Here is a 12,213-nt window from a genome sequence, read left to right as displayed (position 1 = left end):
ATTAATATAAAAAAAATTATTATAAGAGTGTAATATTATAAAAACAAGTTAAAAAGAATAAAAAATAATGGCATAAGTGTCAATATTTAGCAGCATGGACATTTTGAGGTATTTTTAAAAATATAGGGACTAAATGGACACTAACCTCATAATATAGGGACTAAACAAGCTTTTACCCTAAATAAAATACATACACATATTACATAACTTTAATTTTGAAAAATGAAAAAAACACCAAAACAGAAGCAAAGTATTTTTCATGAAGTCACACATTACATTGTGCATATAGATAAAATACATACACACATTACACAACGTTGATTTTCCAGTAAGCAGATACATTGCGCATTTTATGAGAGAAATCTGAAAACTTTTAACCTCTACGATTTTGAAGTTTAAAGTTTTAAACAGCTTACTAACGTGGTCTGGGTGGTGTAGTTGGTTATCACGCTAGTCTCACACACTAGAGGTCCCCAGTTCGAACCCGGGCTCAGACATAATAAAAGTCCCACTCCCTCTTTTATTTTTGTTTTTGATCTCACACTAGAGGTCCCCGTTTCGAAGTCACATTTCACTCTTTGGCCTTTCATAAATTTGATTAAAATAATTAATGTCTCACGTTTCAAATCAATGTGATTGACTGATTTCAATTTAGAAATGCTTTTTTTTTTCATTTTTCATCCCCGATAAAACATTAAAGCATTTGGGAGTTGTTTCATAAGAAATTAATCTAATTTCTTTTTATTTTGCAGGAAACTCCTCGTTGAAGTGATAAAATCTCTTGTGTTGAAAATAAGAGATCTGAGGGTCAAACCTATTCATATAAGTGGAAAAAAAAATTAAATTGTCATTAAATTAAATGATAAGAGAAAAAAGTTATGTTTTACTTTAAGAAACCTTTGGTTATTATATATTTTGTAATCTATGTATATATATTAGGATAAATATAAACGTTTATCATAGCACCAAGACATAAATGTGCTTGCACCCACGCTCACCTGAATTTAAAGACTAATAAGAAATAAAGATAAGTGGCCTGCCAGATAACATGGCATCAATATATAGTATATTGCTTGGGAAGGAAATATGAGGCCAATGATGAAGCGCCACGTGTCGATATTTAAGAAATTAGCTTACCTTGGATACCCCAGGTACCTTAGGTACCCCGGCTACCCTAGGTACTCCGGGAGTACCTCGGGTACAACATACAAGGATACAAAAAGCCTTCGTAAAAATGTGAAGTGATATGTGGGCCCCGAATCTCAAAAAGATCGGTTAAATACATGTCAAAAAATAAAGAATCAGTGAGGAAATCTCGTGCTATAAAAGAGGAGACAGCCGCCTGTCACGCCAGCAAAATCCACCAAAAGTTTGATATTATGACAGTTGGGACCACCAGCTTTTCCTGCTACGCCTACAAAATTACAACGGAATTATAGAGGTACGCGGGACCACTCCACTACGCCTAGCACGTGAATATGCCATAAACTTGCTCTCCACGTATATTTTTGAAACACCTAAGCCACTATACGCATAAAAATAAGAATATTCTTGACATGACAGCAGGGAACGCTACTAAAATAGCGCCAGGTGGCACGGTAACCGGGGTACACCATATAAATACTCAGGTTTAATTTTTATCAATTAAGTTCACACACACACCACCAAAAACTAGGATTTCTTGAACCTCAAAACCTCCATTACCGAGAGCTTGCTAGCTCTCTAACTTGAGATAACCCAACTCTGACTTGAGCATCGAAGTGTGGGCGCCGGCCACCCCCGGCTCCACCTCTGACCTCTTTTTTGGTTGTTTCGCAGGTTTAAAACGAGTTTCACCAGCCCTCCGCACCTGAAGTCGGCCTCCCTCCATATCCACCTCTATTTCAATCCTCCTCCACTCCACAAAAAGCCTAACCAGCCCGCACGTGCCGAACAAGCGAGGTACCCCGCTCCCCAACAAAATACAAATTTATTGTTCTTAGCTTGGTTTTGTGGTTTTTTATTTCGTTAACCTAAAATACGTAGTTAGCCATCTGAATTTTTTTCTTTCTTATTTTCTTAATGGTTTGTTGGATTTGCTTGCATGCTTGGCTAGATAAGTACACAAAGTTGAACTAAAAGTGTGATAACTTACGCATCTACCTGGTGCTGAATTGCGGTGGAACCTTTTAGCATGCAATCACCGACGTCTCGGTCGCGAAATTTATGCCGTTCATGGCTTGTTTCAGACTTGAGTGGCCTAGTAGCAACAACACTGCAATTTTTTCAACTCGTTGTTGTTACTGTTGATGGAGAAGATAAAATGAGTGGAGAAAAGAAGAAAGCCTCAAAGAGAGAAGTGCAAATTTTGCTAGACATTTGAAAAATTTTATAGTAATTCGCTTATGATTATGAAGTCAACAATTCTGCCAATTAGTTTATGCATTCTTCTTATTACCCCCATTGAAGGGTCGCGTTGCCGACTAATCCAAGCACAACAAAGCAGGATGCTGAGACAGGGCTAAGGATTTAGCTGACCGTCCTCCTAAGGTTAGTCCTTCATTGATGTCTTCGCATTGTGATTGTGTTAATGTTGGCGCTAGTCAACGAAACTGCACATGTGAAGTTGAGTCAATTTAGTGCCCATCTGAGGCTGCAGCTGCTGCAAAACCAAAAAAATAATTAATTAATGCTATGTATTTTGTTTCTAAAGTTGGCAAAGTGTATTGAGTTGCCTGTTAGGATATGTTTAGTTATTGTTATGTTCAAATTAAAGCTATCACGATCACAACAATAAAATAAAGTGATTATTTTATTTTGGAAAAAGAAGTAAAATGCTAAGTATCAAGAAAAATGAGAGAAAGATGAGACAATGAAACATGTGGTGGGAGGAGAGAGAGAAAAAAAAGCTGACAGTAGAGAGAGAGAAGAAGCAATTCTCTCGTCCTTCTCTCGTTGTTCTTGATATTTATTAGCACTAAAAAAAATAGCTTATGATTTGTGTTATGTTTGAACCTTATGAGGGAAGCAGCAAGGCGAGTGGGGCTTTAGAAGGCCCAAGTAATTCATGATAGCTAGGCAGCCAGCCAAGCAACTGTTGGTCCTCAAAAATGGAGACATCACGCCATCACGGGTTAGTTATCGATTGATTATTTAGGAATCGAGCTTCTATCAAAAAGTTCGTTGAAACCTAAACAAAAGATATTTTTAACTTTTGAATCGAATCGGCTCTGTTTGGTATAGTTTCCTCCATCGGGTTAGTCGACTGATTTTTAAAGTGGCTACGAAGTTTAAATCGTAAGGTAGGTAGATGTTGAAAAATTGATTTAAACTCTATCCATCCCCCTATCTTTTAAAAATATATGTAAAAAATATAAAATTTTTAAAAGTAAAGCTTTTATAAACAATGTTTTCATTTATTTGGTTATTGTTGAAAGCTTTCATTAAAAATCTTAAAATTACTTTAATAGATAAGTTATTAAAGGACTTGAATAAAATTGTGAAATAAATAGAAAATATTTCAGATAATTTAATTCTTCGAAAAAGCTTTGCCTTTATTCTCAAAAGATAAAATTTGAGTTTTTACTAGTAAAGACAAAATAACTTATTTAATTCTAAAGAGCTGTACTCAAAATATAATCAAATAACACTAAAAATTTTGAAAAAACCACCGAGAATTAAACAGGTATTTTAAGCTTTTCACAATTTGATAAGTCTTACAAAACATACAAAACGAAACACATAATGAATTAATTTTAAATTTTTGTATTCTATTAAAAATATTTTGTTTTGCACATTATTACTTATATTATATCAGTCCCCCTTTTTTTGTGGCTCTGTCCTTACCGTTTTCCCTTTGGCACAAGGATCTTATCTTTGTATTTCGTTTTTCTTCTTGTCTCTGAGATTGAGTTTTTTAGTTTATGTTGACAATTAAACCTTTTTTTCCCACTTTATTTATAATCAAGTCAGTTCTTCACTAAATTATGAAAACAAAGAGAGGCAAAAAGAGAGAAAAAAATGAGAGGATCCTAAACACATCCCTTTGATCTTAAGTTAACACATATAAACTACAACATATATACATATTCAAAAGCTTGGATGGGAGCACGGATCTTATATCCTTGTGCGGGGCAATAAATTCAGTCCTTGCTTTCGTGGTCGGTCGAACTTAGCTATTGAAGCCCTGCCTGTACCCACCGGGCTAGGGGTGGTTCCCTGCATTGGACACCGGCCGTCACTCCTGTCAAACAAATGTTTCAATGTAGAAAATAATTTTGTGTGTATATTCTTCTCTAAATCAGAGGCAATATATGAAGCTAATTACATCCTAAAAAGGAAGAAATAAATTGTTTCTATATTTAAATACAAGATTGATCAACTAAAAGATTCCCGGACGTAATTACAAAATCAATTCCATAATTGACAGTACATGCCAACAGCTCATGCCGACACTCCCCCTCAAGTTGTGAGCATAGATATCTATCATGCCCAACTTGTCAATTATATCATGAAACACCCTCCCTGATACTGCTTTTGTGAGTATGTCAGCCAACTGATCTCCAGATTGAACAAATGGGAAATGTATAGTTTTCTCGTCAAGCTTCTCCTTGATGAAATGACGATCTATTTCAACATGTTTTGTGCGATCATGTTGTACAAGATTTTGGGCAATCTCTATGGCTACTTTATTATCACATTTAAGATTCATGGGTTTTGTATAATTAATCCCCAAATCTTTCAGTATGTTCTTGATCTATAACATCTCACACACATCTTGTGCCATTCCGCGAAATTCTGCTTCAGCGCTTGATCTTGCCACAACCTTCTGCTTCTTGCTTCTCCAAGTGACGAGATTGCCTTCAACAAATGTAAAATAACCTGACGTCGATCTTCTTGTTGTCTGGTCACCTGCCCAATCAGAGTCCGTATATCCTTCAATGTTTGAGACATTATTGTTTTAGAATAATAAACCTTTTCCAGGAGCACACTTCAAATATCTCAGAATTCGATAGACTGCATCCATATGTTCTTCACTTGGTGAATGCATGAATTGGCTTACTATACTTATGGCATATGCCATGTCTGGCCTTGTGTGAGATAAATAGATTAACCTCCCAACTAGCCGTTGGTAACGACCCTTATCAGTTGAGTTTGATTTGGTAAAATCCCGAGCTTGTGATTCATTTCTATAGGCGTTTCAGCTGGTTTACAATCAAGCATACTAGTTTCAGTGAGAAGATCGAACACGTATTTTCGTTGCGAAAGAAAAATTCCACTTTTCGACCTTGCTACCTCAATCCCCAAGAAGTATTTAAGCTGCCCAAGATCTTTCATTTCGAATTCAGCAGCCAAATGTTCTCATAGTGCTTTCATTTCAGATAAATCATCCCCTGTTAATACCATATCATCAACGTACACTATTAACACCGTTACTTTTCTGTCTTTGTGTTTTATAAACAAAGTATGGTCTGAATTACTTTGTTTATAACCAGCACCTTTCATTGTCGCTGAAAACCTCCCAAACCATGCCCTAGGTGACTGTTTTAGTCCGTACAAGGACTTCTTTAGCTTACATACTTCATTTCTACATATAAAACTATGTTTGACACCAGGAGGTAGCTCCATGTAAACTTCTTCTTCTAAATCTCCATTGAGGAAAGCATTTTTGACATCGAACTGTTTCAAGGGCCAATCTCGATTTGCTGCTATAGAAATAATAATGTGAATGGTATTTATCTTAGCTACTGGTGCGAAAGTGTCTTGGTAATCTATTCCATACCTTTGTGTATATCCCTTTGCCACTAGTCTCGCTTTATACCTATCAATGCTTCCATCTACTCTGAGTTTCACCGTGAATACCCATCTACATCCAATTGTTTTCCTTCTTTTAGGTAGTGAAACAAGTTCCCAGGTGGCATTTTTTTGTAGAGCTTCCATCTCTTTATTCATCGCCTTAGTCCATTTTGGATCCTCCAAACCATCCTGTTCACTACTAGGAATATATATAGTGGATAATTGATTAATAGTAAGTGCATATGATTCACACAACCTATGAGATGACATGTAATTACTGATTGGGTATTTCATTTTGGATTTGGGATCAGGTTCATATTGTCTCTTTGGAATTCCTCTATTTGACCTCTGTGGATATCTAAGATTCATATCTTCTACAGAAACAAATAGTTCATTAGACTCATTAGACAATGGATTTGAAATTACCTGAGGAGGAACACTTTCGGTTAATTCTTCAGTTAATGGTGTAGACATGGGTAGCTCTACTGGCCTTAATTGTGCTTCAGACATGTCCAGAAAATTGGAGGGATCACATTCGGTTTCAGTCATGTTATCACACCCTTATTGAACCTCATTTCCATTACCGTTTTGGAGTTTTTCGACCATGTCTTCTAATTCTACAAATTCACCTCCTGCTTCATTTTTTCTTTGACCATTCTCTTCACACAAACTCTCCCCCTGGAGGGAATGGTCAGAGACTCTCCCTGAATAATAAGGTTCTAATTCATGAAAAGAGACATCCAAAGTTACATGTAATTTTTTTATTTGTGGATCATAGCACCTATAACCCTTTTAAATATCAGAATAGCCAATAAAAACACAGCGTTTGGCACATGGATCCAGTTTAGTTCGTAAACTTTTTGGAATGTGAGCATAAACAGTACAACCAAATATTCGGGGTTTAAGATTAGGAAGATGAGGAATTGAGAGTAAGGATTGCATTTTTGTTGAGGAGTTTGAAAATCTAGCACTCGTGAAGGGGTTCGATTAATGAGATAAGCTGCAGATTTTACAACTTCTCCCCAATAAAACCGAGGCATGTTCATGCCTAGGGTTGGCAATGGGATGTGATGGGATGGGATTTGTCAATCCCAGTCCTGTCCCGTATATTGAATTGGGACTAAAAAAAGTCTCATTCCCGTCCCTTTATTTTTTTTGGGACAAAAATTTATCACAATCCTGTCCCATTAAATATCTCGTCCCATCCCATTATCCCGAATAGTCCCAAATGTAAATAAATAAATTTTAATTTTTTCTTTTAAGGATCGTCATAAATCAATATATAGCAAATAAAGAAACAAAAAATTCAAAGTTCCGAAGCTAATCCAAATCAATCTAAGTTCCAAAGTTCAAGCAAAAGTTAAAAATTAACATAATCTTCCAAAAGTTGACTTCAATTCCAGTTCCCACTTCATTAGACAAGAAAACTTCATACTCTAACCACACTTTCAAGACCACACTTTCAAATTTCTGTATAAACCTACAGGAATTTAATAAAAAGAGGTTAGAGTAAGACTAATATTTTGATAATTACATAATAATTAATCATTAATGTTCAAAATTATTAATAAAATCAGTTACCTCTTCAATCTCTGCATCAACTTTTTCTTCATCTGCAAATGTAGGATTTTCACTAGAAGTTGTATGCCCATTGTCTTAGAAAACAAAAAAAAAATTTAAAAACTAGAAAAGAAAATAAAAAAGTTTGAAGATTTAAAATATGCATAAATTACAATAAAATAAATTACCTCTTGTGTAAGCATTCAACCAACTTTGAGTGCACATCAATGCCTCCACTGTTTGTGAGTGTAGTCTATTACGATGTGGGCTAACTACTCTACCACCTATGCTAAATATTTCAATGTTAATTAGAATTAAACATAGTACCTCAAAATTTGACTCCGTAAGGTCCAAGAATCATCAATAAAGTGTGTTGTAATAGCCATGTACCCTTTTGTTTGGGAGCCACAAGTCTACATGTCGGTTGTGATTGCAACTTTACTACTGTTACTCTTTATTAAACTCACAACCTTAGCCTTTTCCATCTCATATAGCTCCATAATATCACTTTTTATAGTATTGCGAGATACGTTTTTCCACATTGGGTTTAAAGAAGACAACACTTTTCTAAACCATTCATGCTCAACGCAACTTAATGGGTACTCATGCATAATGATCATACGTGCAATCAATCCCCTAGTGACATCAGGATCAAAAGAATAAGTCTCTACCTTCACATTTCTCAATTTGATTACGCTGAGGCCATATTTTCATGTGATCGTTCAAGTGTCTTGTTCCATCTCTAGGACCTCCAACATAGTCTTTATTGCAGTGCTTACAAAAGGCTCTTATTTTTCCATTTTTTATCTTTCTTTCAAAATGTTTCCAGACCACTGATCTTAATCTTGATGTTAAATCATTCTCTTTGGCGTTTTCTTCAACAACATGCACATCATCATTATCTAAACTTTCATTGTCCACTACTGGAGGAGAATCCATCCTTTAAAGCAAAAAGAAAACAACAATCCACAACTCAAATAAATGAATTAAATATAAATTAACCTTTTACAAACATCAAACCATATAAAACAAAAGTAATAATAATATGGGACCACAAGAACCTTTATTTTAAAACTCAATACTACTTAAACAAATATAATAATCATTATAATATAACAACTTCAACTAGATTGCAGTATATAATATAATAATATTTAACAAATATCAATTATATGAAAAGAGCACAAAACTGTGAACAATAAAAACAAAAAAAGGCCAAATTATGAATGTTAACTTACGGTGTGGAGGCTGAAAAGTAAGAATTTTGTGGATGAATTGCTAGCAGAGGTGTAGTGGGCAAGTCGTGGGTGGCTGCTTGGGAACTTTTGTGGCGGAGTAAAAATTTTTGTGGTGAGGGCAAGGGGCGTTAGGCGGTCAACACTTAGGGTGCAATGTTAATTTAGGAAATTGGTTGAGTTTTGAAGGGTAATTATTGCTATAAATTATTAATTTTATTTGTGACTTTTTCACTTTTTATTTAAAATTATAATATTAACGGGATATACAGGACAGGACGGGATTTTATAATTGGTCCTCCTCCCGTCCCATAAATAAAAGCGGGATTTATTTTTATCCTTATCCCATCCCATTTTAATTTGGGATGAAAAAATATGTTCCAATCTCATCCTAAACGGGACGAGATCTCGCAGGATCCCGTCCCAACGGGAAAAATTGCCATCCCTATTCATGCCAAAAAGAGAAGTGTTGTGCAAATTTTAATGTACTCACAAGCGCACGAATCTATTGTAGTATAGATTAATGGTGACGAGTGTCGATCCCACGAGGAGGTGGATTTTAATTATGTGTAGAATTAATTTTGTAAATGGGTGATTGGATTTGTGGTGGAAATGATTTGGAATATGCTAAAACTTAAATTAAAATGGCGAGAATAAATTCTAAATTTGGAATTGAAATGGCGAGAATAAATTGAAGAGAATTCTATTGAAATAACGTACTTGGGTATCTGGATCCGTATCAACATGCATCATGGGCTAAATAATCCGTATTAATGCCAATTAAATCATGAGGGGGGAATTCACACCTCATGAACCACGCTCTAATCAATATGGTGCTAAGGACTTATCGTGTCAAATAATAATAACCTTGTACTAGAGGGCCGGTGAAACCAAGGCAGTACTAGACAAGATTAGTATTATTTGTCGACGAGAAGTCAAAACATCCACAAAAACTAGAGGGGAAGAGAAAATAAATTTACCAAATAAAGCCCATGACACATGCTGAGATTTCACCTTCAACCCAAGCTTGAAAGAAAATTAGCCACGCATAATTGAACTAGGGGCAAAATGGGAATTTATTAAAATACGAAGAAAATACAAGATGGAGAGAGAATTACAGAAAATGGATCCCAAAAATGGATTCAGAGATATCAAATTAGGGGGGAGAGGCCCCCTTTTTATAGATACATGGAGTAAATCATGGCCATCGGATTAAAAATAGTTTGGACGCTCGGGATTGCGCCACGTCATCAGTCAACAGTCCACGGTTTGACCACGCGGATGAACAGTAACACGGTTTGGTTGAAAATAATCCTGTGTGATGCATGCACCGTACGCGAGATTTTTTCGTCTAATGATATGCTGCCACGTCACCATCAACAGTACATAAGAATTTTAGTCCAACAAGATCGTGACACCTCATCAGTCAATGCCACATCATCGGTCAATGCCACGTCATCGATCCGCCTATGTGAACAGTACCATACACGTGAATAGTGTCGTACATGTGAATAGTATCATTTTTATTTTTATGCTCCTCCTAAGGTTTTCGACCGTCCTGAGTTCAAAAGTGATGTCCGTTTTACCGTCTGATCTCTCCTTTATTGTGAAATGACTACAATGCCCCTAAAATACATAAAATACTTAATTAAAATAAAACACATATAATTAAATCACAAGAAGGTTAAATACATAAAAGTAAGGGCTGTTAGTAAGACTTGAAATGTAAAATGACGGTTTTCTCCTTTATAAATATACATTTTCTAACACTTAACAAGAAGCACGAACCACTTCTAAAATTTGTCTATTTTTCCTCTTAGGCAGCCCGTTTTGTTGTGGGATGTATATGCATGAGGTCTAATGACGAATTCCATGAACGTTTAAAAACTTGCCAAGAGAGGCATCCATATACTCAATACTATTGTCAGATTGAAGTACACAAATCTGCTTTTGATATTGAGTACTTACCATTTTGTGAAATTCTTGAAAGGCTAGACATACATTGCTTTTTTTGATAAGTAAAGACACCCAAATCATTCTAGTACATTCATTAATAAATGTCACAAAAAAATGAGTTTTAGAAAGAGACGCAATTTTGCAGGACCCCAAACATCAGAATGAATCACCACAAAAGGTTCTAAGCTTTTATTTAAACTTGGTAAATAAGAAGTGCGATGGCTTTTAGCCATCTCATAAATGTCACAATGAAAATTCAAATCATTTAGAGTTGAAAAAAGATGAGGCTGTAATTTTTTGAGATAACCAAAAGAAAGGTGTCCTGATCTACGATGCCATAACCAAACATTTGCCCGAGTTCTATCTTCATTAGAAGCTTGATTTGCCTGACTGATATTTGGTCCCTCATTTTCTGTCAATTCCAAGTAATAGGTTTACCCCGTCTAACACCATAACTAAGAATCTTCCGAGTTAGGATGTCCTGAAAGACACAAAAAGTAGGCCAAAACGTTACAGTGCAAGCAAGTGTAGAGGTAATTTAGCTAATAGACAAAAGATTGTATTCACGAGATGGGACGACAAGAACTGTATCTAATGTAAGAGTATTACTCAGGGTAATGGAACCTTCCCCAATAATAGGAGAAGTATTACCATTTGCAGTGGAGGTAACAGATTGAGAAGAGGAAAGAACATATTTTAATTAGCCAGAATCTCTAGTCATATGCTCAAATGCACCTGTATCAATAATCCACATTCTATTCTTAGAAGTTACAGAACATACAGATGCCTTACCAATAATACCTGGGTGGGCAACATTCGCTGAAGGTGGTGGCTGTTCTTCATCCTTTGCTGCTGACCTGCTGTCACATTAGCCTTCCTACATATTTTCTTACGGGGCTTCTTTGAGAAATCCCACCAATTTGGATAGCCAATGATTTCATAGCAGCGTTGTTGTGAATGACCTTTTTCTCCGCAATGAGTGCACACAAGGTTGTTAACTTTGCTAGACGATTGATTGCCCCAATTTTTCGAAGATCCATTTCGGTTTTGACTGGCCAGCATAGCAAGGTTCTCCGAAATTGAATGAGAGCCTCTCATTGTTTGTCTCTGTTGGTTATCCCTTCTAACATAAGCATATGTGCTTTCTAAATCAAGCTTTGGGTCTTTTCGCAATATTTCTCCACGAACCTGTTCAAACTCTGAGTCGAGGCCACTTAGAAAAATATGAACTCGAAGCCTAGCCATTGCAGAATGCAGCTGTAACAACCTTTCAACTGTGCCTTCTTGAGTGGTAGTCCTATGATCGATTTCCTGAAAAATGGCGACCAGTTCGTTGTAATACGTTGGCAATAGTCACCCATCCTGTTTGGTAGAGAAAGACCTCTAGTTCAGCTCAAAAATACAAGTTTCATCGGTTCCGTCATAGAAGGTTTTCAATACAGCCTCCCATATATCTTTGGCTGTAGGGAGACGAATAAATCCTTGCATCAACGATGGACTCATTGAGTCAATCAACCAGCTCTTGACTCTCTGATTTTCAGTAATCCATGATCCAAGATTAGGATCTCTAGGTGCTGGTTTCTTCGTTTCTCCAGTAAGATAACCAGCTTTGTTGCGAGCACTAATCTGCATCTCCATGAGTTGAGACCATAATGAGTAGTTGGTCTCATCCAGAGTGATTCTAGTT

General features: G+C 36.0%; 1 non-coding gene across 1 annotated transcript; it reads left to right on the top strand.

The window, feature by feature from the left end:
- The first annotated feature begins 423 nt into the window (after nucleotides 1-423).
- On the top strand, nucleotides 424-497 carry TRNAV-CAC (transfer RNA valine (anticodon CAC)). Its single transcript has one exon. It is a non-coding gene; the product is annotated as a tRNA-Val (tRNA).
- The last annotated feature ends 11,716 nt before the right edge of the window (nucleotides 498-12,213 follow it).

Source organism: Citrus sinensis, chromosome 4, assembly GCF_022201045.2.
Source record: "Citrus sinensis cultivar Valencia sweet orange chromosome 4, DVS_A1.0, whole genome shotgun sequence".
NCBI classification, from domain to species: Eukaryota; Viridiplantae; Streptophyta; class Magnoliopsida; order Sapindales; family Rutaceae; genus Citrus; species Citrus sinensis.
This window is presented reverse-complemented; position numbering and strand designations above follow the sequence as displayed.